We start from the raw sequence: 25,724 nt of genomic DNA on the forward strand, positions 1-25,724 counted from the left end.
TTTGTTTAGAATAGAATAGAAGTAACGGATTACTTATACAGACTTTATCGCTAAATAATCTTTGCCTAGAGATCTGTAACTAGAAAATGAATATAAAACGGTTTATGCAATTTTCATAAGTGATAAGGTAAATAATATTAATGAAAATTAATAACATAGAGTAATGAAAAGACTGTATATTATTGCTTATAAATGCAAAGACCATTTCATTACCCTATATTGCTATTATTTTGTTCTAGAAGTGAAATATAATTTCATTGTATAGCAATATTTTATAGTAAACTATATGTATTATATTTTCATATTAAACTAAATGCAGTTGATGTAGGTGCGTGCAGTTTTACGTGATGTGGTCCACTTTATAAAATTATTTTCCATAATTTCTCTCTCTAGAAATGTTCTAGAGCAACGAGTCTTAAATTGTATCCGCTGATCGCTTTGGATCAAACGTATAGTCAAAAGGTCCGTAAGACAAACTAAATTTTAGATAATTTCATTTTAAGTAAAACAGAATATAATAGTGTGCTATCTCCACTTACAGAAAATACATTTGTGAAATTTGCAGAAATATCGGCCTATGTTTATCAGAAGGGGTCCAGCTCTTTTCTCTAAAACATGTTACTATTTTGGTAATTTCTGTTCACATTTGGTTAGTTTAGGGTAGAGTTGGGGCTTGTATATAGCCTGCTCCCCCAGTTCTTTGTCACCAGAACTGGAAGAGTCACTACTACTACTACTACTACTACTACTACTACTGCTACAATTACTACTACTACTTATATCGAGAAAAGAACCCAACCAACCCCTGCGGGGCTTCTAACCCCTTCCTACTACTGCTACTACTACTAGTACAACTATTACTATTGCTACTACTACCGCTACTAGTACTACTACTACTACTACTACTACCACTGCTACTACTACCGCTACTACATACTACTACTACTTATACTAAAGCTTCCTTACCACAAGATTTACATCCTAAATCTTTATAACAAGCGATTCCGATTCATTATGAACTAATATGGGCCTATGTTTAGCAGAAGGGGTCCAGCCCTTTTCTCTAAAAAATGTTAGAATTTTGGTGATTTCTGTTTATATTCGGTTAGTTTAGGGTAGGGTAGATTAGTTTAAGTTAGGTTAGGCAAGTTTAGGTTACGTTAGGTTAGTTTAATTTATGTTATATTAATGTAGGAGTCCCGCATAATTTTGTAAGAAAATGATAGAATTTCACTTATTTCTACTAATATTACGTTAGTTTAGGTTAGTTGAGGTTAGCTTATGTTAGTTTATGTTAGGTTAGGTTACATTTGGTTACGTTATGTTACGTCTAAGTACTTGCATCACTCATTTCTCCTGTAAATTTTGTGTTTTTTAGTGCTTCTGGACCCCTTGTACTAAACATACTCCGAAATATCTAATGTCATTACAAAGGACGAATGTAAGCAATCAAAATATACGAGGATCTTACCTCTTGACATACCTAATAACGTTTAAAAACGTAATCCAAAGCGGACATCTTTAAACACATAATGGTCCACAAGGAATTTGTATGTCAATGCAGTGTGCTAAGCTATAGTCCGCAACGATAAAGTATCTAATACGTAAATTATATAGTAACATTAGGAACACAGTTTCCATTATCCTTGCTTACGCGACTGTTCTCTTTATACTCAGCCCTGCGCATGAGTGAAGGTCTCCCAGCTTCACCCTGTCCTTACTGACTTAGATAGCATTTTTGCTTTTAATGAACATATAGCACAGGTTAGTTAGTGTTTTTTGCCCTGTAGATGTAATGGCGTATATACGGTATCTGAGGAACGTTGTGTTTATACCTATAACGATTAAGCCTTAAAAAAGTGAATTTGCATCCTGGAATGCAATTCCTCTCACAAGAAATAATTCATAAGGCAATAAATCACCACATCCAAAAAGTGACTAGACTTCTGTACAGCCTCACGATACCATAATTATCTTATATGCTTGCTTACTGACTCTGAAAATCTTTATACTTAATAAAAGTGTATACAGGGTTGCGCACCCTGAATATCACCACACACTTGCAGATGAAAAATAACGCAGTCGTTAACACAAAACCGTGATTAATTGGCGTGTCTTGCCACGTAGCATACATATAAAAAAAAGCAAACGCCAGATGCTGTCGCCTCTAATAGCCGAGCGTGCTAGTTAGCGGGTTAATAATGAAAGTCACTTTTGCCGTGCGTTCAAACCCGGCCGAAGGAAAGTTTTTATTGTTTTAAACTTTCATAACACTTTTTTTCATTAGATTAAGATGAAAATAATACTCAGAAAAGTGATTTACTTACGTTACGAAACATGGCTGATCAAGCGAAGGGGGTTAAAAGCCCCGCATGGCTCGTTTTGTTCTACCTTGTCCCCCACGATATAAATTTAACCTTAGCTGCTTCCTTGTGGCCAACTTAAAACAGCTGGTTAGGGTACGGCGCAAAAAAATAATACTTCCGGGAGTATTACTCTCTCGAAAGGGTCGTTTTTATTTAGACGAACGAACGTAGGAGCTACGATAAGTAATCAGTAAGCCACTGATGTCAAAATGATCAATTTCCCTTGTAATTTAAAATCATACGTTGAAGGTAGAGCGCAAGGATTCTTTAGAAGTATATACCTACACCATCCTGTGTCTAGAACACTAAAAGCAGTAGCAACTAACTGATGCTGATTTTAATTTTTGACTGATTTTGAAGAACTTGCACTGACACTATACTCACCCCGAGATAATCATTATCACAAGCAGGTTAATCTTAACTTAATATACTTTATTAGATGACAGTGACAAATCTGTATTTTCTTAAAGTTTATGTTTCTTCGGAAAGAATTTTCTAATATCCATTGTTAAGGGCACACTACATTGTCACTTGGCCCAAACAAAAATCACGACGCAGTCAAGACGAAATCTCGAGTGAACTGTGTTTGTAGGTGGTAGGTATATCCGTGGAATTTTCGAGCCCACGAAAATGTTTTGAGGTCTACAGCCTCAATTGGGCAAGACTGGACGATAAGGACAGGAACTAGAATTTTCCTCTTTGTTACTTCAGAGTGTCTAAGTTACATTGTCGATAAGCAACTATTAAATTTTATTTTAAAACATGAATAAAGGGTGTGCTAATTGTGCTGTAGCTGTAGCATAAAGTGATAATGTAGAAAATGCGACAAACGATACGTAATCGATCTTCTTAAAAACAAGAAATTATACGAATAAGGATTTCTCCCATTTTGCGCAACGAACTCAAAGCAAACTCAGAGCTGAGAGAGAAGAGAAAAGAAATAACCTGGCAACACTGTCTACTATCTGAACTCCTGTAGCTCTCCTTGCTTTATTTTTTCCTCTAAGTGCTTCCCCGTCTCTCTGTCCCTACATACATTTGAACTGTCTCGTATTATTCTACAATTCATTGTTATTTTTTACATAGATAATAATTTCAACATGTGTACTTAAAGCTTGAGGTTCTCTCAACCAAGGCTGCTTTCGAGTGACGTGATGAAAATGAAATCTTTGTTTTACGTCCCACTATTATACCGTGTAGGTCAAAGGAAACGGTGGTGATGAGAATCAGTGACGTAACTAAGGGAGCAAACGGGGCTCGTACCCCCGGCGCCGGATTGTGGACGGCGCAAAACTGGACAAATAAGGTAAGGAAGGGGATTTTAGCAAACTAAAATCATAAAAAAAATACCTCAGAGATTTAACAGGACAACAACGACTCACCAATCGTAGGATCATATCCATAGAGCATAAATGAGCTTCAAAGCTATCTTTTGAGGGTATTGTAAAAAAAAAAAAAAAAAAAAAAAACTGCAGCCAAGAGAGCTCGCAAAATTAAATCTTACTTCCAACTTTTTGAGTCTTCAATTTAACTTACATCCATTTAAGAGATTTGCAAAATGCCCGAGTATGATACTTGAGACAACAGCTTAACTGTTTTTGTCATAATTAAATATTCTATTCCAAAGCATCAGACTGTTGATTCATTCTACACATATGCACATCCCGATAAAATTCCAAAAACATTGTGATTTGCAGTTATTATGATAAGACTTTAGGAATATATCAAGTATATCACTCTCAGATTATTTGGCAATCAAATAAACTAGTTTGGTGTTTTATCTTGTACTAAAAATTAAGTTATGTATTGCAATTTTGAAATGAAGCTCTACCAGTTGAAAAGAGTGGAATAGGAGAATTACTGTGTGATGCCAATATCAGGTGTGGTCAGGGAGCGTTTTGGTTTGGTTAGTCAGGGAGGTGGCACTAAATCGAGTTCTTTGCCCGGGCGACAACTAGTCTAGTTGCGTCGCTGATGAGAAAATGAATGAAATGGTGGTATCAAAATAATGAGAGGAAACGGGAGAATCCCAAGAAAATCCATGCACATGGTATTTGTTCACTAGAAAGTTGGCATGGAACCAGAAACTCCTACATACACACCAAAGGTGAACGCTTTACCAATGAGCCACAACGGTTTCTCGAGTGACCTGATATAAGAAGCTTATGTAATATCAATGTAAATCAATAAAGAAAATAAGATTGGTGTATCTGTTAAATCATTTGTCTTTAAATAAAAAAACATTAAATCACTTAATTTATAAATTCATGCTCTCCCTCCATCATACATATGCAAAACATAAATATTGTCGATTAGTTGAGTATTTTTAGAAAAACATAATAAAGATTCATTAGTTGATCCAGAATAAGTCATTCTAAATAAATGTAATATTAATATATTTAAAAATCAAATATCTGAACCTGGGTGCAAGCACTTGCCCAACCCCTCTCTGCCGACGCCCATCCTTTTGCTTTTTAAAGAATGTGCAATACCTGATCTGGGCATTTCGCCGATTCAGTATGTTTGTGCTTCTTACTTTTGATGTGGTCCAGAATATCTAACTTGCCTCCGTGACTAATGCTGAATATTAATCTGCATACACTCTTCAAAGAGTGCTGGAATTTTCCAGGTGAAATATTTGGCAATCGGGGACGACTCACTTTCATCTGAAAATTTACAGAAAGGGTCTTCCCTAGTAAGATAGTGAAATCGGTCCTTGATCCAAATTTGGTCGCTATTGACCCAAAAGGTTACCTTTTACCAAACCTACCTCCCGAAAACTTTTGACCCCCTCCCCTTACCGAATTATCGTATAATATGTGCTCAAAATTGAATATTTTAAAATTTTGATGGGGGTAGTCGAAAAATTTTGAGTTTCACAGATTGTAGATACTATCTAAATGTAAATGTGCAATTTCACAAGTTGGGGAAAAAAACGGAAATTTTGGGTTTAAAATGTATTTTACCGTTTTCCCTGAGCTTTGGGAAAACGGAAAATTTGTGAAAAATTGAAATTTTGGAATATTTTACTCCATTATGTTTTTAAAATGAAAACTATTTTATATTTTGTAATTTACCGTTAAGATCATTCAATGCTTATATTTCATCTATTAGAATAGGGAAAATTTGTGGGAACAAATATACGTTCACAACTCAGTAGAATGGAGGCGTTTCGTGAGCGCGTGGGAAAATTCCCTATGTGAAAGTTGGACTGTTACTACATACGCATGTGGGCATACGCATGTATTGGGTGTAAAAACAAGATGAAACATGCTTTTTCCTCTTCTTCTTCTTCTCGTCGTGTATTTGGTAGTTATTTTGGACCTCCCGCCTCTTCGTCGGAGAGTGTAAATGTCCACGGGAACATGACCCGCTCGGGAGAGTAATACTCCCGGAAGTACGTTTTTTCGCGCTCTACTCTAGCCAGCTGTTTTACGCACTATCCTAGTCAGTTGTTTTAAGTTGGTCACAAAATCTATATCATTTTGTACAAGGGGAACAAAACAAGCCTTATGTCATGGAGTACAAGGGCAACAAAACGAGCCCTGCGGGGCTTCTAACCCGTTCCTACTACTACTACTACTTATCTACACAAAAGTAAGTAAATCACATTTTTGAGTATTATTTTCGTATTATTTTCATTTAAAAAGCGTTATAAAAATGTAAAAAAATGTTTAAAAAACTTTCCTCGGGCCGGGTTTGAACTTACGCCAAAAGAGACTTTCGTTACTAGCATATAGCGCTAGCCCACTTTTTTTTTTTAACATCCTGACTCATTTTCTACTGCAACCACTTTTCAGGACTACTAGACACGACAGGGACACGAACACAGAAACATCGAGGACAGTTAAAATTCCACCCTTGCTACTACAGAGGGACTCGAATCCCCAATGGGCTTCACCTCGCGATCATCAGCCTAACGCCTCAGACCGCTCGGCTACACCCACCGGCTACCCCCATTCGGCCACGAGGACCGACAACAACAATCGTCTGAATTCTGCTATTTGAATGCAACGTGGCAAGACATAGATAACGCCAACCAATCAGAACTGTGTTTTTCGTTCCTACTTCCGGGAGCATTACTCTCCTGAGCTAGTCCTACGGGAACAGGATTTGTTAGCAGACTATATGAAATTTGTCCTTTGATCGAATTGGTCTTAGTTGCTAAGATGAATACGATTGTTTTGAAAACGAAGGATGAGAATTGGACTCCTTCCATCGTTGACTACGAGATGAGGTTGAGAAGCTTCTCATAGAAAATGGGTTCCACATGAAAGTTATTGTTGACGAACTGATGATGATGATGCTTAGATTCATCGATTTTGATCTTAGTTGCTAAGGGGGATATAGCATTTCATTAAAAGTCGCTTTTGCAGGAAGCATCGGTTTAGGTTATGCCAAATGAAAGTTAGGTCACACGAGAAATTGATTGTGGTTAATTGTATGATGATGATACGCCACCTTGAATATTTGAAGACGTGGTTGAAAATTGAACGATGTTTTGACTAATGTTTCAAAGCCACGGGAAAGTACTTAGTTCATAAATTCCATAGAATAAAGTCCAGGTTCTTGTTATGACATGTTTTTGTCGGTTGTATTCACGTGTGTGTGTGTGTGTGTATGTGATTGATTGATTGATTGATTTTCGTTTCACGACAGAAAGGATCGAATCCACTTAATGTCTTAAAATATTCAATGCTCTCTCACCGAGAATTGAAACAGGACCCTTGTAAGTACCAAAGACGTATGGTCGAATCAGAATAATATCGTAGTTCAAAAAAATGACGTTAGTCCTACAGTGGAATGAGAATATAAGAACTGTGAAAACCCATGGACACTCTGTTTTCAACAACAAACTCTCATGTCCGGGGATCGATCTAGGGACTCCCTGCATTAGAATTGAGCGTTCTACCAGTGAACCACCATGCATGCTGAAATCTATTGAATTTGTGAGTAAAAGAACAATACAAGTGATAAAAAGAGATACATGTTCCTCTAACCTGGCATAAATGCTTTAGAAAAATAACAAACATAAAAATAAAAAACAGCATCATATTACTATTTTCTGGGGAGGGATCTTCAAGTTGATTTGAAATATACATTTTCGACTGAGTGCTACCCCACCGGAATCGAACTCATGATCCTAGGGTCGATACCCTACGGAAATTCATGTTCGTTACATTGGAATTTAGTGTCCCTTTCAGTACCGATGGCATAAAGAGAGATTGATCCCGTACCATCATAACGCCTTCAAATTTTCAATGTTCTCTTACGAGAATCGAACCTGAATCACGATGAGCGAAAGTGGGAGGGGGACATGTGTTCTGAAAATCCACGTACATGTTGTTACTTATCGTGAACAGGAAAAGAACGATAGCTATACGGCTTGTTGATGATTAAAGTGAAAAGTTCACTTGTCGTGAGCTGGGGTCGAACGAAGGACTCTATGAACGAAAATTAAACGCTCTACCATTGGGCCACCGTGGACTTGCTTCATGTTAGGATAAAAGAAAGCGAAATGCGACATCTGCTTCCTAAATATTTATATAAGCTATGCTGTTTCGCGAGTAGAAAAGGCTGCGGAACACTGCTCTACGACACTAAATCGAGTCGATTCAAACTCGACTAAAATTCCAGTCAGTTTCGGGTGACTTGTTTTGGTTTCTTCTTCACGTATAAAAGAGAGAGATAGAGAGGTGTGTTTTGAAAATGCACTACATGACGTTCACGTGACGTAAACTGGGTTTGAACTAAGAATCCCCTAATATGCATGCATACGGTGTTTCTTCATCATCAAAAGGACGATGATGGAATGAAGAATCCCACACATATGTTGTTTGCTCACGACGAAGTGCACTTGGTGCATGCTGAGGTTTACATACCGTAATGATATTGAAAAAATAGTGATAATGTTGAATGAAGATTCGGGTGTCTGCAGCATATGTCCTTGCAAGAAAAAATAATTTCGCGTATATAGCACTTCGGATTGATTTTCCTTTCATGACAGAAAGGATCGAATCAACTTAATGTCTTAAAATATTCAATGTTCCCTCACCGAGAATCGAACCCGGACCCATGTAAGTACTAAAGGAACATGTATTACGCAGAATAGTACTGCATTTAATTTATCGGAGTTTAATGTTATTTTTCGGTACGATGGACAAAGTATACAGACCTTCTTGTTTAAAAGGGAATTGAATTGTTCAACTGAGAAAATTTACGGCAGCCATCGATCCCTGGAGAATAGCAAACTGAAGTCAAACGTTCATATCAATGGATAGATCTTATTCAGCCGAACAAAATGATATTAAAACGTAAAACGAAATATGCTTTCAATTTTCAAAGATCTCTCACCGGGAATCGAACGCAGGACCATCATACTTCCTAAGTGTATGAGACATGTATAAACAAGATGAAACATGATTTTCCTGTTCTTCTTTCTCTTCCTCACCCGTACATGCGTGCACAGATATCTGTATGCATAGTGGCATTAGCTTCTGTTGATCAGCTACTGATGTAACATGACTAGGTAAATCATGTGTTACAGTATAATATTGACAAACTCCTATTAACTGGAAATATTTGTTTTCATAGATTTCGGGCATAATTCTACATACAAACGTAAGCAAGATTTCATTTAAGCAGACGATTAGAAAATACGAATTGTGGGAGATTAAGAATGGAACTTGGACCGAATTCTGTATCTGAAAGAATATCATTCCAAGAAGTGCCAGAATTACCATATATTAGTGCATATAAATGTTTTGGTCCTCAATATAATCAGTATTGTACAAAGGAATTACGTTTAAGAACATTCGAACATTGGTCTGTTTCAATAAAACAACGTCCAGAAACAATTAAGCAATGCTGAATTTTTTTACGCGAAGAAAAGAGACCAGTCTATGTGCTTCTATTGTGGTGGAGGATTCAAAGATGGGACTGATAACGATGATCCGTGGATAGAACATGCAAAATGATTTCCTAATAGTCCATTTCTTCACTTCAAGAAGGGAGATGCGTTTATTAAACGAATACACGAAAATTACTCTGATATGCAAATATTTCGTAGTGTTCAGAATTATGACGTGTATAAAAAATATCAGTAAGAGCTGCAATAATGAAATTGCCTTTCAATACAATTAACATGTTTTGCATTTCGAAGTGAAATTTCAATAAAGTTCCATTGCATTATTTTTCTCTGTATTTAACTGCAAAAAGGACGTGTACAGTGAGACACAGAAATTCTTGATGTACAAAGTCCGTGAGTTAGGCAACCCAACTAACGCCTGCTCGAAGATTAATTACACCTGCTGGTAGCTAGCACAGCAGCGTGAAGTTGCCCCAACTGTTAAAAGCACAGATCGTAAAGAGTGTTTTCGTGCAGGAGTGGAGCAAAACGCTGGCTGACGAAATTACAACGTGGAGTCTTGGGATAATTGTACTCAGAGTACTTCCTTTTTGTATGATACACACGTAAAACTATACACAGCCACTTGAAAAAATATACGAATACGAGAGGCGCTGATGAGAAGATAACAGTCGGGGGACTTAGTTAAACTTATAATTAACTCAAATGAGGATTATATAAACAAGTTTTCTTAGTTCAAATAACTATACATATCCGCGTATCAAATAATATACGGACAGATTATGCGGTACATATGGTAGGTTATTTGTTTAACTAACTCAAAGCTTTGTGCTGAATTTTGAAACTATTAACATTAGTCCTACCTGCAAATCAATTAAAAGTATGGATGGACCATTTGGGGGAAAGAACCCAACCCCCAATGAAAATTTTGAGGGTCTAACAGGGCGTGAGCTCCTAGGTTCCGGCGCTACAGATTCATACGTAATACTGCTTTGAAAGAAGAAATTGTTGGTATCAATATACGTTAAACAATTTTAGAAAATGTTAAATATTGGTAATTTATTTGTAAATATTAAAAATGCAAAATTCTATAACACTAACACGAGTCGGAGAATTTATACCTATTAAAGTAGGCCTATTTCCGGTTATCTTGCAAATATAACTGAAGGTTAATGATTTGTATAATATTTGTGAAATTTTAGACATTGATACACAAAGCGAAAAGGGGAGAATATAGTGTCAATAAACAACAAATTAAACATGCACCAAATTCACGGATAATATGAAATATACAACCATTAACAGAATTAACTCTGTAACTCGTTTTCTCCATTCATTTCCCTTCCTTTATTTTCAGGATTGCGTCATCACTGAATTTCTTCACTGCAAATTATCTTCCATTTAGTAGCATCCAACTGAAGCTCAGCCCTGTAACTGAAACATTTTAAAAAGGGTAAGCGGCGAATTGGGGAATCGAACACTGGAAGCTAGATTACAAAACTACAACTCTAACAACTCATCTAAAGCGTTACTTCTTCCGGGTCGCATCAACAAAAACCCTTTTCTCTTCTCTCAAAACAGTAGCTTGTTAATAGTCAGATTGATTGGCAAAACACAGGAATATGTAATTGACTCGGAGAGCATTATATCACTGTGTTCACCAAATTATCAACATTACAGATGTTTTAGAAACAAAATACAAAACTCTTTTATTTTGAATCAAATACGGCGCGTGTATTATACTCGTAAACAAGTAAAGACAAATCAATTGCTGCGTAGTAATCGTCGTTAAGTGGTCAAGGCGCTCGACCAGTGATTTGAAGGTAGTCGAATCAAATCGGTTCCACGAACGACCAGTACTTCTTTTTTACTTTAGAATTTTTGGTGGCGATTGATCGGCGATGACACACGTTTCATTTTCTTCTGATATTTGAATACACGGATGTTTCAATACTTGAACTATCAAATCTTCAGGAATAATAATAATAATAATAATAATAATAATAATAATAATAATAATAAACTAACAATAATTATTATTATTATATCATACAAGATTAAAAGTTAGGAAATTATTATCGCTCAGGGCATAACATTACAACCACAAATGTAACATTTGGCAAGAATATTTCGGTTTTGTTTAGTATTGCTCATGAGAAGAGAAATTTCTCATCTCGTTTCTGATGCAAAAAAAATTGAGACGAGAGTTAACATTTTACATTTAAGACGGGACAAGGATAACTCAAATTATCGTCTCGCTTTGGAGATGGAAATCGAGACGAGACGAAAAGTATCGTAAACATTTCTCGTTTTATCTCGATTCTCGAGATAATGTATGTCCATTCTTTAAGTAAAAATTGTTTTGTAGATTGAATCTTATACGCTATTTTGTTACTTTGTATTTCGGAGTTAATTGAATTTATCAATTTATGTGTAAGTATTTTTGTAGCAAAGCTTTTATAATTACTTCTGCAAATCCTAAAGGTTAGTTTACTATATGCCTTACTGTTCACTGATATTGTTATTTTTATTACAGTTATCTTCCTCAAAGCGTACAGTAGAATACTTTCTACATGAAACTTCACTGAAACGCTTTGGTTCAAACCTGGTAGTTGCAGAGGTGTGTCCTGGAGGTCCAGATACCCTCCCGAAATCCCGATTTATCTGTATGTTTAGCCTAATTTTAAAGCAACTTTAAAAGTTTTAATACCATTATTATTATTATTATTATTATTATTATTATTATTATTAGTGAAAATTTAAGACCTCAATATTACGTCCTATTGCAATGTAAATAAGCGTACTGATGTCGATAGGAAAAGGAAAAGAAAGGATAAGAGATAATGATAGAGAAAGGATAAGAGCGATTAGTGTCCAAAAGGAATTGAGAGGGAAGAAAGGAGGTGCCAGCTCCTGGACAACATTAATATCGGAACTTCGGATACCCAAACAGAAATTAAGTAGGATTTGTCTTCACTACGATACATACCAACATGCTTTCTTTGGCTAAAAAACTTTGTATTATGTATGCGTTAGATTGATATTTTAACAAAATATACATACCAATATATAAAAGAATAGTTCCTATTTAAAAGTTATGGTTGAACGAATATATGGAACGTGTTGAAAATGGCAAACGATAATATTATTATTTCTAGCAGTAGGAGTAATAGTGGAAGACGTTCGGAATAATTGCTCGAAAACAATATCGTTTCAGACACATTTATGACTCATACTAGGCCCTAAGCATGACCCTTAGGGATCGTATTCATGAATTGTTTGCTAAACACGTTACGTTTTCCACCACAGTACGAATCAAGGTTGTAGACAGACATGTGACGTCAGTTTGCTAGTATTTCCCCCGTGAAGAAAGCTGTCTCCACTCTAGCTTGTAGGGCCGAAAGAAATTAAGCATTTTTTATTACACAGAAGTATGGATGTTACAGTTCATAAAAATAACTTAACACAGCGAGAATCGAACCTGAGTCGCCTCAATCATGAAATGAATGCTCATGCCACTACGCTAACACTGCTCTGTTAAGCAAGAGTCAAAAATCACTCGTTTATGGAGCAAATTGCACAGGTTTACGATAACAATGAAACGCACTGATTTCTGTCATGATAAAATACTATAGTCGAGAGACTTCAAATGAAGGGGAAGGGGAAAAAACAAGGAATGGCCATGTGTGTGCTTTATCGGGTACTTTGTCCTATCTGTTGGTGACTCTTGGTGCTATTTGACTGTATATGTAAGCATCCGTATATGTAAAAATATCCTTGTATAAAGGAGCAAAAGTTTTGACTAATCATATTCTTTTTTACACGGCTTTCTATATTAAAACGCCGTTTTCTCGAAAATACAGTTTTGTGACATTCCTTCTTTTTTCCCCTTATCCTTCAAATTTAAATTAAAAAACAAAAATAGGCATATAGTGCCTCAGACCGCTTTCTTTTCTGATTCACGGAAAGTATCTTCGTATCTTGCTATTATTGCAATTACAAATATAAAAAATATCCAAAATGCCTGAAGTTCTTTTTTTTATTTACAAGAAGAAATCAGACTTTGGTAAATTAACGTCGGGGCCTGTTTGTAAGATGATTGTGAACATTTAAAGTGTTCACATTACAAACTGGGAGAGCGCAATGGCCTAATATAGCAGTGAAAAAGCGTCTTAAAGTGTTCGACTCGCCGCATATGTCGTACGTTGCGCAAATTTATTAAGTGACGGCGTAGCAGTCAGAAGCATTTGTTACTCACGTTCAAGGGTTACGGGTTCGATTCCCGCCGGTCTCAATTTTTGTTTTCTGCTTAAACTACTATTTAGCCACTTGTAGCTAGAAGTAGAATATCAATTCTCCATATGTTTATAATGAATTAAAACAATAGAAATATTCAAATCAGTTGTAGAATCTTTCAACATTTCATGGTAACTGGCAACAAAATATAATCTACTTCGTAAATATATTGATATCACGAGTTATATTATAGTTACCACAGTCGTTGTGTAAAAAAATGTTCTTATACTTCGTGTCTACATTTGTTGAGAGTGTGTGTATTACAAGCACTGGCACAAATGGCAAGGGGGATGAGGGAGACATGTCCCCTCTAATCTAGGAACTGAGGGATTATGCCCCCAATAATGTTATTTGAAATGTGTTCTTTTGGGGAGAAATATGATGAATTGTGTCCTATTGCCACGAAGGAAAATGAGATGAAATTGAAATCCCCAGAATAAGCCTCAAATCTGCCCGCCTCCCAATTTTGAAGACAATTCTACCCCCCTGATCCTTCGCAGTATTGTTTTTCAACATCATAAATATTTTGAACATCGCTTTAAAAAATATGGGAACGGTCTTACCCGTTCTCCCCCCCCCCAATACTCCTTTGGTTATAGTAACATCCAGTATTACCAAAGAGGATTTCCTTCTCAACCCCTTTGTAATTTTCACAGTCAACAGATGTAGGCACGAAACGTCAACAATATTTTTTACACAATGACTGTGACAACTATAATATAACTCGTGATATCAATATGTTTACGAAACAGATTACATGGGGACAATTGGAAAACACGAATTGCCTTATTTTACATATACAATATCTACACATAATTTCAATCACTTCGATCCACTCCTTCCCGTACTTCTACGATAATATTTACTTATTGCGGAAGAGGCCTTGGCTCCAACACTGTTTCTCCGCACAAGCTAAAAACACATGTTTGCTTATTTTTTGCGTACTGTCCCTACAAAAGTTTCGTTTCAATCCTCCATTTCTTTAAGCACTTCTGACGTATACTTATTAGCACTTTAGATAATTCGTAATCAAAGGTTTGGAAGGTTTTTTAAAGGAAAATACAAACCAAATATTGACTTGTTTTATGTATACAATATCTGTGCACAATTACATTTACTTCAGTCCACTACTTCTTGCCTTTAGGGCGTCAACTTTCACAATTTCGGGTAGGGGCTTTTGCACTTTAAAACAGTTTTTCTGCAGAAAATGAAAAAAGAACAAATATTCGTTTCTTTTTGCGTATTGTCCCTACACAAAGTTTCGTTGCAACTCTTCATGACCTTTAGGCACTTCTGACATACTGTTATTAGCAATTTTGATATTTCATGATCAAAAGCTTTCCGGAATCCGCCTCCACCCAACCTTTTTCCAGGAAAATATGAAACACTTATTCCCTCATTTCGGTTCTAAATATCGTTCGCTTTGGTCCACGTTTTGATTTTCGGGCGTTAAATTTCAAAATTTTGGATGGGGGCTTTTGTCCACTAAAACCATTTTTCCCACAGAAAATGAACACTTATTCGTTTATTTTTTGCGTATTGTCCCTACACAAAGTTTCGTTGCAACTCAACATGTCTTTTAGGAACTTCTCACATACTGTTATTAGCACTTTTCATATTTCGTGATCTTTGCGTTTAATGTGCGAGAAAATGGGAGGAAATTGGAGTGTCCCTAGAAAACCCACGAGCACGATGTTGTCCACTTCAAGCTTGCTTACCTGGCGAACGGACCAAGTACCACATCCTCAGATCTGAGTTGGAGTGGGTCGGTGGATCAGTGGGTCGAGTTTTCTTAGGGGATCAGTTGGTCGAGGTTCAACAGCATGTGACCCACTGCGACACTCCATGATGCATTGCAACCCAGCATGACCCACTGCGATCCACCGACCCACTCTACTTACTGCATTGTAGACAGTATGTTCTGAACAGTATATTTTATTTCACCCTCGACCGTAGCCATAGGAACTAAATACACGTTTCTGATTAGTTGCAGTTTGCGATTGTCCAAACCTTCTGGTGTATGTATTGTGTGTTATAGTAATAAAAGAAAATTATTACTTTGTTGGAATTAAAGAAGAAAATTGAAGAAGCAACTGAGATTAAATTAATACCATGGCAGTCAAGCTGGAACAAAACGACCCCTGCGGGGCTTCTGACCCGTTGTTACTACTATTACTATTACTACCTATACTATGGATTCGTGTGGCAAAACTGCACGCGTAACGTAAGTAAATAACTTTTTTGAGTATTATTTATCAAATTTTAATGGAAATTGTTTTAGAGAAACTTAATAAAAAATAAGTTAGAATTAAAAAAGTTTCTCTGAGGCCGGTTTGAACCCACGCCAAATAAAAAATAAGTTATAAGAATTAAAAAATTTTCTCTGAGGTCGGTTTGAACCCACGCCAAATGTAATTATAAATACTAACCAGTTGTGCTAGCCGTCTCGGCCACGAAGACCGACAGCAGTACGTACTGATATCACGAGGTATATTATGGTTACGACCAGTGGTGTATTTACGATTTTATTTCGGGCGGCCTTGCCAACTTTTGGTCCTGGAAATGTGAAAATTCTCAAAGATATTTCTTTTAATTTAATATAGTAAATAACATTTCGGGGGGCTTAAACCCGGAAGCGCCCCCCTTAAATACGTCCCTGATTATTACAGTCGTTGTGTAATAAATGTTCTTGACGCTTCGTGTCTATATCTGTTGACAGTTGGCGAAATACAAAGGAGTTGAGGGGGAAATCCCCTTTGCTAATACTGGATGTCGCTATAACCAAAGGATATTTCCTCCTCATTCCCCTTGTAATTCGCACATTGTCTACAGATGTAGACACGAAGCGTCAAGAACATTTTTTACACAACGACTGCGGTAACAATAATATTTGCGGAATAGATTAAATTTTGTTCCTACCGTAGTTAACATGGAACATTGAAAGATCTTACAAGTGATTTGAAAATTTCTATTGCTTTATGCATTATAAACATATAGTGAATTAATATTTTACTTATAGTTACAAATGGCTACTTTATTGGTTGAAGCAAAAAGAGATATATGACTCGAACAGGAATCGAACCCGGAACACTTTACTTATGAGTCAAAGATTTTAACCTCTTTACCACGGCGACACTTGGTAAATTTGTGTGTCGTACAATATATGTAGCGAGTAGGAATCTTTAAGACGGTTTTTCTTCATTATTTTTGGCCATTGTGCTCTCCCAGTTTGCAATATTAATTCTTTAAATGTACACTACCAACTCGCAAAAAATGGCCCCGAAGTTCACTTACCAAAGTCTGCCTTCTCCTTGTAAGTGAAAAAAAGAACTTCAGGCATTTTTGGACATTGATATTTGTAATTGGAATAATAGCAATAGGACTTATACTACTAATTGGCTTTAAGACACACAGCCTGTGAGTTTTTAGAGGAGCTAACTACAGAAAACAATACATTTTTGAATCACTATAATATATATATTATTATATAAAAATGGATGTAACTATGTGCGCCTGATCATCACGGCTAAATTGCAAAGTCTACTGAAATTACTTTTGGTATATAGTTAGGTCTTAATCCAAACTGGGATGTTATCATATCACTTTTATTATAATAATATCTTAATGGGGTAGTTGGGATCCGAGTTTTTGCAGAAAAAAATATTGAATATCTCATAATCCGTTAAACTTACGGAGCTGAATTTCAGTATATTAACTCACTATTTAAAACGAACACCACGTCTCATAGCATTTTTTAAAACTCTTCTTTGTGAGGGGGACGGCACTTTCAATATATGCAAAATTGGTAATGGGTTGGTTTGTAAAAATAATTGAAAATGATCGATATTAGTTGAGAAACAAATTCACAAACAAATTGAGAAACAGAAACCATGCGCTTTCTACTATAATAATTGCTGAAGCTTTTGTTTATTATATGGAGCGCTTCGTGCACAGGGCAATCAAGCAATAAAGTTGTGAGAGAAATAGACATAAAATTTGTAATGTACGGAAATTTTAAATTTGGACTGTACGTTGGTCTACCTACCTTGACTTGAGACTTTTAAATTTCATTCGTTTCTCCACTGAAAATTATCGATAATTCAACAAACCATGATAATTTAATTGAAATTCATCGAAATTTGGCCCGTGACAAACACTTTATCACCTTATATCGTAAAGGTCAGATCCACCGTTATTGTAACAGACCGGTGCTTGAGCGAGTGACCGTAAAAATTCAAACTCCGTTTAGTTAGAATTTCACAACCTGGTTTTATTATTACAAGTATAAACTTTTTAGTCAGTAGAGAAGAGGCTGGGTATGATGTGTCAGAGTTGATAACGATGTGTTTCGCTAGATGATGGATCGAAGCGGGTCCGTGGGTACTGAGTCAGTGTGGGTCATTGTGGGTGGTGGTTCCGAGTAGGTTATGGTGGGTGGTGAGTCCAAGTGGGTCATGGTGGGTGGTGGGTCAGAGAGATTCACGGTTGGTGGAGGGTCATGATGGGCGGTGGGTCAAGCTTTCATTGACCCACACCATCACTGCCTCAGATAGTTCAGTGCTCGCGGTCCCGTGTTCAATTCCTGGTGAGATCCTTTGAAATCGTTAATGTCCTAGATGTATCAGCTGTTCGTGTCCCTGTCGTTCAAAGTTACTAGAAATAGCTTAAAAATAGTATTACTAAGTATAATAAAGAGAAGTTACGGATATACTTTCGGTAAATCAGAAAAGAAAGTGGTCTGATGCACTGTATGTCTATTTTTGTTTCTTAATTTAAATTTGAAGTATCTCGACTACAGTATTTTATCATTACAGAAATAGTGTGTTTCGTCATTATCGTAAAAGTGTGCAATTTGCTCCATAAACGAGTGGTTTTTGACTCTTTCTGAACAGAGCAGTCTTAGCGTAGTGGCATGAGCATTCGTTTCATGATTCAGGGGTCCCGTGTTCGATTCTAGCTACGGTAAGTTGTTTATATGAACTATAAAATTCATACTTCTGATATGTAATAAAATGAAAAATACTCAATTTCTTTCGGTCTTACATGTTAGAGTGGAGACGGCTTTCTTCACAGGGGAAATACTAGCAAACTGACGTCACATGTCTGTCTACAACCTTGATTCGTACTGTGGTGGAAAACGTAACGTGTTTAGCAAACAATTCATGAATACGACCCCTAAGAGGTCATGCTTAGGGCCTAGTATGAGTCATAAATGTGTCTGAAACGATATTGTTTTCGAGCAATTATTCCGAACGTCTTCCACTATTACTCCTACTGCTAGAAATAATAATATTATCGTTCGCCATTTTCAACACGTTCCATATATCCGTTCAACCATAACTTTTAAATAGGAACTATTCTTTTATATATTGGTATGTATATTTTGTTAAAATATCAATCTAACGCATACATAATACAAAGTTTTTTAGCCAAAGAAAACGTGTTGGTATGTATCGTGGTGAAGACAAATCCTACTTAATTTCTGTTTGGGTATCCGAAGTTCCGATATTAATGTTGTCCAGGAGCTGGCACCTCCTTTCTTCCCTCTCAATTCCTTTCGGACACTAATCGCTCTTATCCTCTCTCTATCATTCTCTCCTATCCTTTCTTTTCCTTTTCCTATCGACATCAGTATGCTTATTTACATTGCAATAGGACGTAATATTGAGGTCTTAAATTTTCACTAATAATAATAATAATAATAATAATAATAATAATAATAATAATAATAATAATAATATTAAAACTTTTAAAGTTGCTTTAAAATTAGGCTAAACATACAGATAAATCGGGATTTCGGGAGGGTATCTGGACCTCCAGAACACACCTCTGCAACTACCAGGATTTTGAACCAAAGCGTTTCAGTGAAGTTTCATGTAGAAAGTATTCTACTGTACGCTTTGAGGAAGATAACTATAATAAAAATAACAATATCAGTGAACAGTAAGGCATATAGTAAACTAACCTTTAGGATTTGCAGAAGTAATTATAAAAGCCTTGCTACAAAAATACTTACACATAAAATGATAAATTCAATTAACTCCGAAATACAAAGTAACAAAATAGCGTATAAGATTCAATCTACAAAACAATTTTTACTTAAAGAATGGACATACATTATCTCGAGAATCGAGATAAAACGAGAAATGTTTACGATACTTTTCGTCTCGTCTCGATTTCCATCTCCAAAGCAAGACGATAATTTGAGTTATCCTTGTCCCGTTTTAAATGTAAAATGTTAACTCTCGTCTCAATTTTTTTGCATCAGAAACGAGATGAGAAATTTCTCTTCTCATGAGCAACACTAAACAAAACCGAAATATTCTTGCCAAATGTTACATTTGTGATTGTAATGTTATGCCCTGAGCGATAATAATCTCCTAACTTTTAATCTTGTATGATATAATAATAATTATTGTTAGTTTATTATTATTATTATTATTCCTGAAGATTTGATAGTTCAAGTATTGAAACATCCGAGTATTCAAATATCAGAAGAAAATGAAACGTGTGTCATCGCCGATCAATCGCCATCAAAAATTCTAAAGTAAAAAAGAAGTACTGGTCGTTCGTGGATTACTGGTCCAGCGCAGTACTACGCAGCAATAGATTTGTCTTTAGTTTTGAGTGGTCCCGGGGTCGATTCCCGGTGGGGTCCCTCGGTCGAAAAAGTGTAACACGCTTTTTCAGGCCAGCCACCCTGAATGAGGTTTTCCTCGGTTTTCCTCATTCACACCAGGCAAATGCCGGGGTGGTACCTAACTTATAGGTCCCAGGCCGCTTCCTTTCTTCCTCAATCATTTCTTTCTTCCCTTTCGCCGAGGGACGTCATCCCTCAAATCGTGAAGGGCTAAATAACCTTAGATGCCGAAAGCCCAGAAATCTAAATCCTAATCCCAATCCTGTCTTTAGTTTATTTACGAGTATAATACACGCGCCGTATTTGTTTCAAAATAAAGGAGCTTTGAATTTTGTTTTTAAAAAATCTGTAATGTTGATAATTTAGTGAATATATGATATAATGACTTCCGAGCCAATTACATATTACTGTGTTTTCCCAATCAATCTGAGAATTAACAAGCTACTGTTCTGAACGTACTCTTTATTTAGCCGATCCGGAACAAATAACGCTTTAGATGAGTGATTACAGTTGTAGTTTTCTAATATGGTGGCCCGGATTCGATTCCTGCCTTCATCGTTTACCCTTTTTAAAATGTTTCATTTACACTGCTGAGCTCCAGTTGGATGCTGCTAAATGGAAGATAATCTCCAATGGAGAAATTCAGTGATGATGTAATCCTGAAAATACAGGAAGGAAAATGAATGGAGAAAACGAGTTACAGAGTTAATTCTGTTAATGGTTCTATATTTGATATTAACCGTTAATTTCGTGCATTTTTAAATTGTTGTTATTGACACTATATTTTCCTCTTTTCTCCTTGTTTCTCAATGTGTAAAGTTGCACAAATATTAAACAAATGACGAACCTTGAGTTATATTTGCAACCTAAGGAGAAATACGCTTAGTACAGTTAAGTTCTCCAACTCGTTTAAGTGTTATCGAATTTTGCATTTTTTAATATTTACAAATAAATTACTGCATGACAATATTTAGCATTTTCAAAAATTATTTAACGATTAATGAAATCGGACAAGTTCTTCTTTCGAAGTAACATTACGTATCAATCAGTGGCGCCGGAACCTAGGAGCTCGGGCCATGTTAGACCCTCTAAATTTTCATTAGAAGCTGGGTTCTTCCCCTGAATGATTAATCCATACTTTAAGTGATTTGCAGGTAGGACTACTGTTAATAGTTTTTAAACTCAGCGCAAGGTTTTGTTTATTTAAAAAACTAACACATATACCGCATAATCTATCCGTATATTATTTGATACGCATATATGTATAGTCATTCGAAGTAAGTTAACTTGGTTATATAATAGCTCATTTGACTTAATTGTAAGATTATTTAAGTCCCCTGACTGTTATCTACTCATCGGCGCCTCTGGTGTCCGTATATTTTTTCTGGTATTGTGTTATTTACTGTGAGTATAAGTACCCAAAAACTCCCTTCTGTCATTTTGTCAGCTAGCGTTTCTCCTCACTCCTGCACAAAAATACACTTTACGATTTGTTCTTTTAACTGGTGTGGCAACTTCACGCTGCTGTTCTAGCTACTCTACCAGGCGTAATTAATCTTCCAGTAGGCGTTAGTTGGGTTGCCTAACTCACGGACTTTGTACATCAAGAATTTCTGTGGCCCACTGCACATATTCTAAAGTTATCAAAAAATGTGTATTTATGCAAATAGTTCAGGTATGTTCTACTATGTATATCCTTCAGGGCTTTTCTTAGTAATGGTGCATTATTATCGTATTTGCAAAGTGAAAATATATATGTAACATATAAAGAAATGATGACTAATTTATCTGGATGTAACATACACGATCTTGAATTTACGGAATTGGTATCGTAAGTGTATGGGATGTGTATAAACAAGATAAAACATGCATTATCCTCTTCATCCTCCGGTTCATACATGCACAGGCATCCGTATGCATAGTGCCGTTATTCTGTGTTGATCAGCTGCTTAAGTAACATGCAATGAGTGCTTGTGTATCAACTATGGATACTAAGAAACTGAGTACTTGTACTCTAAGTACTTGTTAAATGTTAAATATGGTCTTAATTCAATGAAAACCAAATTCATCTTTATTGGACTAAATAGTGAAACATTTGAGCCAGTGATTCATGTTGGTGAAGGACTTGTGTTTGGAGTGAAGTTTAATTTGACAGAGTATTAGAAACTTATACATTTGACTCCGTTTGTTTCGATCTATTTACATTCTCTAGTGGAAATTACATTTATAGATTCTCTTGGACGGAAAAACGAATCGTTGGTGTGAAAACTAATGGGAGAAAAACTAGTGACGTTAGAGAAGGAAGGAACACTTCATGCTCCTCAAAACACTGTGTACTTAAATTCAAGTGATTGTATTTATTTCTTGGAAATATTACTGTGTACTGAACATGCTGTGAAAAACAGTAAAGCTTGTAGTGTTGTGCTATGTGAATATATTGATTTGTGTACAGATACTATTCGTAATCATATACACTCCGCATCAAAGAAATGCGACAGCTAACGCCGTGCTGTTAGGCCACCCAATATACACTTTCTTATCCCATAATCGTGGCAGGTAAAGAGATCACATCTCTCTCCTTTCTTCTCTCCCATATTAAAATTAACTAACAACATGAGCGCAATTCTATTTCACACTACACATGTATTAGTTTCGATAAAATGAAATAATAAAACCGATACGAGAAAAGATTTATAAGTTGACGTAGGGAGAAACTAAAACACACAAAATGAAAAATTAAAACCAATGGATATCTATTAGACAGAGATTCAGAAATGAGTCAGAGAGAGAGAGAGGGAGAGAAAGAAAGATTGAGAGAAGAGGAGACAAGAAGGAAACGAAAAGAGAGAACATATAAAAATGTGGAATTCAAACATGGTAAGAAAAGAACCTAATATTCTAAATTTCCGTTTTCAGAAATCCAACAGTAATACAGAAATAAGTTTTACTTTTACATATTTTTCAGAACTATTCGAATATATAGAGGATGCTTTAAAGATTCATTAAATCACTTTCATAAAGGATAGCATACTAAATTTCCAGTAGAACTTGATCTCCGAGACACATCTAAAATAATTTCACAAGTTTAACACACATAACGTTTCCGTGTGATTCGAATGCAAATTCGGTAGTGTGTATTCAACGTACTGAACCAAAATACATTATACTTATTTCTTTGCGTTTAAACAGTATTTCTCTCAGAGATGAAAAGGACTGAGATGTTATCCCCAGAGCACGAAACACACGACGCCGAAGTTCCCTGTTAATTAGATTTTCTTGCTCCGTTTTAACTTTGGAACACGGAGAGAGGGAGAGACAGAGAGGAGGGGAAAATTGAAAGATACAAAGACAGGGTAGGGAAACGTCAAGAAAGAGAGAGGGGGACGAATATAAATACGAAACATACTTATTATTACAGTGTATAATGTAGCACACACACTGTTTAATCGAATTCGCCAGTGATGTCTTGTAAGTTCTCCAACAGAAGATGAATCTCTGTTTGCAGCCATTATTTTATGCGAAAAAATCATACTACCTGATGGGGAATCGAGCCAAGTTTTTCTGTTTGGAAGTCTAGCACTACACCACTGATTGGTTTACCCAAAGTTTGTTTAACAAATCGTGTAGTGTTTCTTTCTGAGAACGATATCACGTAAAATGTATACTGCAGATCAATGATGTGTTTGGAAATTCCTGGTATTCCCTTGCCCTTTCCCAACCAACATTCGTAAATCGTCTCTGTCATGGTAGAGTGTTTGCTTCCCCATTCTTACGTATTGCTTGTCCAGTATGATAACTTGATTCTTCTAAATCACTTTGTAAAAAAACAACTTCGGCGTGAACAGGATTTGAACCTATATTAGACAGCTGTATTATTAATTAGGCCATTACGTTACCCCTACACTATCATGACATCCTAAATTATGAGCCAGATATTACTTACTTTAGCCCTATGTTTGGAACGAACCGGCTTCTTCCTGTAAGGTTATTTGCACCAAAGTGCACAACGAAATTCATTTAATCGACGGCCTAGAGAGAAATTAGTGCTTACCAATAAAGAAAAAACATGCAATCCAGGAGACATTACAGAAATAAAACATATTTTGCAGAAATTTCGCCGTGCACGTTCAAAAGTACGCATATAATAATAATAATAATAATAATAATAATAATAATAATAATAATAATAATAGTAACAAATTGACAACTATACAGTTAATGTGAATATTTATTATTATTATTATTATTATTATTATTATTATTACTAGCATCAATTAACCGCTTCGTTAGGTTAAATTGTGAAAAAATAGTAATATGTTCCGTTACTCAGTCACTTTTTACTATTACTAAAGCGCTCTTTGATGTCGATCATTTTCAATTAATTTTATATATCCCCTCCCCACCCTATGTAGTGGAACACGGCATCTGCAGTGTTATTGTTCATCTCCTTCTACCGGAAAACTACCATCTGCCGGAAAACTATGAATTCGACACTGATATTGGTTATTTCGATCATTTTTATGTCTTCCCCACCCCCAAGTTGCGGCGCTGAATTTGGATTTAAACAGCATCAGATGTGTCACTGTTAATCTCAGCGACTCCAAAAATTATAGATTCGCCACTAATACCGGTCATTTTTATTTCTTTTTAAAATGTCGCTCCCACTCCCTCAAATTACACAGTCAAAGTGATATGACAGAAACAATCTCAGGTTCGAAATTCATCTAGGTTGAAAATTTGATCGAAATTGATTTGGTGGTTCAAGAGTCATTACGTTTTATTTAATTTCATGTCTCCCTCTCCATTGCCTAACTGTGCAGTGTACGGCTGTAGTAATTACTACAGAAATAGTAAAGGAACTAATATAAAATACTTTAGATTTCATCAAGAACAGGGGAATATCTCCAGAAATTTATTTTAGCTTCCAGGCGACAGTACAAAATAAACCTAAAACATGATAAGTTTTACATGAAAATAATAAATAAATGCAATGTTAAATGAAATTCCATAAATACGACTTCATTATGCAGTTTCTGTTTAGTATTAATAGTATGTAATAGTAGTATATACAGTGACTTGTGTTGATTCTGCGTACAAAATTCCAATACTATGATTTAAAAAGACGAACTTCGATGTAAGACCCGAATTCAAAATCATGAGGGAGGGGGAACGGCAGAGGTGATCATTTCTATCATTATTTCCATAAGATTTTGAGACAAAACTTTTTTTCAAAGAGGCAGGTATGTAACTCGAGACGGGAAGCACGATATTCTAGGGAGCATTACCTCCCTCGAGTTACGCACATCGAGAGCATTGAACGCGTTAATGTAGTTCAGATCCCATTTAATTTTGGAGGTATGCATTCCGTGTAGCCTCGGTGCTGAAACGGGACCTTGCACTTCAAATTAACTAATAAATAGAAGGTTCGTGATAACGATTAACGGTTACAAAGATATATAACAATGTATTAATTCAAGAGAATAAAGTATCCACCTGCCATGTCAGGGCGACATTGTCGGGACATTTTTACACTCATATTTTGAAATTTTTGTTC

General features: G+C 35.9%; 1 protein-coding gene across 2 annotated transcripts in view; it reads left to right on the forward strand.

Moving 5' to 3' along the window:
* The window catches only part of LOC145683502 (ABC transporter G family member 23-like), a 259,118-nt gene continuing 233,394 nt past the window's right edge, over positions 1–25,724 (forward strand). For both annotated transcript variants that reach the window (XM_081754841.1, XM_081754842.1), the window contains exon 1: positions 1–127. The gene's annotated coding sequence lies outside the window, so the exon portion shown is untranslated. The remainder of the gene's footprint in view (positions 128–25,724) is intronic.

This window comes from Thermobia domestica, chromosome 4, assembly GCF_964235325.1.
Source record: "Thermobia domestica chromosome 4, izTheDome1.hap1.1, whole genome shotgun sequence".
In the NCBI taxonomy this organism is placed as follows: domain Eukaryota; kingdom Metazoa; phylum Arthropoda; class Insecta; order Zygentoma; family Lepismatidae; genus Thermobia; species Thermobia domestica.